The following is a 530-nucleotide window of genomic DNA, read 5'->3' as shown; positions in this document are numbered from 1 at the left end:
TGTGTGCCCCTGCCTGGCCATCTGGTCAGCTATTGCCCAGAAGATGTTCCCAGTGTGGTGGCCTGCTTTGAACTGTCAAAGCATGTCCTCTTGGCCCCAGCTAGCCAGGAAATCTGCCACCTCCAGCTGGGTCCAAGGTGCCAGCTCTGAGCAGGCAAGGTCCTGCCACGGGCCTCCCTAGCAGGAATTCTGGTGTTCCCTATTTGAAAACTGAAAAATCTCTGATAAAAACATCCCAAAGTTACTCTGTAAAATACCCCAAAATCCATGTTCCTCCAAAACAAAAGACCACTATAAATAGAGAGAAAGCAAGAGACAAAGATATAACGATCAGCTGAGCAATGTTTCATTGATATATCTACAGTGTTAAAACAATTTGGAAGTGTACCACTGTCTCTATTGTCATCATGAAGTGAAATACCTGTATGTTTTGCTGCCCCCCACAAGGGCCCCAGCACCCCCACAGGGGCCAAGAGGCCCTCATAGAGGCTACCACCCCCACTGCAGGGCTCACACGCCCCACCCCCACT

The 530-nt window shown here is 49.8% G+C and overlaps 1 protein-coding gene across 1 annotated transcript in view; it reads right to left on the bottom strand.

Annotated features, from left to right (window-relative positions):
• POLR1A (RNA polymerase I subunit A) overlaps window positions 1-530 on the bottom strand; it is a 106,072-nt gene that overhangs the window by 89,269 nt on the left and 16,273 nt on the right. The gene's annotated exons all lie outside the window — the stretch shown is intronic.

The sequence above is a fragment of the Gavialis gangeticus genome, unplaced genomic scaffold (assembly GCF_001723915.1).
Source record: "Gavialis gangeticus isolate Ggan-Ray unplaced genomic scaffold, GavGan_comp1, whole genome shotgun sequence".
NCBI classification, from domain to species: Eukaryota; Metazoa; Chordata; order Crocodylia; family Gavialidae; genus Gavialis; species Gavialis gangeticus.
This window is presented reverse-complemented; position numbering and strand designations above follow the sequence as displayed.